Source organism: Schistocerca nitens, chromosome 3 (genome assembly GCF_023898315.1).
Source record: "Schistocerca nitens isolate TAMUIC-IGC-003100 chromosome 3, iqSchNite1.1, whole genome shotgun sequence".
NCBI classification, from domain to species: domain Eukaryota; kingdom Metazoa; phylum Arthropoda; class Insecta; order Orthoptera; family Acrididae; genus Schistocerca; species Schistocerca nitens.
This window is the reverse complement of record NC_064616.1, coordinates 199,817,228-199,818,173: the sequence shown is the minus strand read 5'-3', so window position 1 is coordinate 199,818,173 and position 946 is coordinate 199,817,228. Positions and strand designations below refer to the sequence as shown.

The 946-nt window shown below is 42.0% G+C and overlaps 1 non-coding gene across 1 annotated transcript; it reads right to left on the bottom strand.

Annotated features, from left to right (window-relative positions):
• Nucleotides 1–300: 300 nt before the first annotated feature.
• Nucleotides 301–384, bottom strand: Trnap-ugg (transfer RNA proline (anticodon UGG)). Its single transcript has one exon. It is a non-coding gene; the product is annotated as a tRNA-Pro (tRNA).
• Nucleotides 385–946: the final 562 nt, after the last annotated feature.

Below are 946 nucleotides of genomic sequence, written 5' to 3'. Positions count from 1 at the left end.
GTCTGCCACAAACGTATGATTGGTCGTAAATATCACGACCTTTAACATGTTACAAAAGATTTTATTTGCTCGCCCATGTGTTACCAGGAGGGGAAGACAGGCAGACTATCGACGGCCAGTAGACTCTCAGAGTTGAATATGGCACTTACCCACCTCATTAGCCAAGGTCGCTGGTGCACTCCTCTGCGCTGTTTTTCGACTCGGCTCTGAGCGCTATGGGACTCAACTGCAGTGGTCACCAGTCCCCTAGAACTTAGAACTACTTAAACCTAACTAACCTAAGGACATCACACACATCTATGCCGGAGGCAGGATTCGAACCTGCGACCGTAGCGGTCACGCGGTTCCAGACCGTAGCGCCTAGAACCGCTCGGCCACCCCAGCCGGCTTTCGACTCGGAAATAATCTAGTTCGAATCCTGGTGGTGGATAAAATTTTTGCTGCGTCATTTGACAGGGGTGGTGCTGTAAAGTTCCTGATCACTAGACCACGATTAAACTCCAAAGTTCTCTGCAGCATTTCATAAATATTATTGACTATGCGTATGAAGACACATTTTTGTAGAATATAATACGACTGCGCTATTAAAATGTTCAGTGCTTATTTGTATCTTTTGGCCATCGGACTTCGCTTTCATTTTAATTGTAGCTGCAGGCGGCGGTCTCCGAAAACACCTGCGCTTGTCGCAATCAAGTGAATCCTCCTTATATGCCCTTCTCTTCACTTCAATAAATAAAAAAATATTTGATACTGTTGTTCAGTATAATATTATTCACGCACACATATGATACATGGAGCTCGCAATACTTCATATCTAAAATCGCACATCTTCATCGTCCTTCTACCCACGAGTGAGTGTAAAAAAAAAAAAAAAAAAAAAAAAAAAAAAAAAAAAAAAAAAATGTACAAAAATTGAATTTTTTTTCTTTCATTTGTCTGCGGCTTA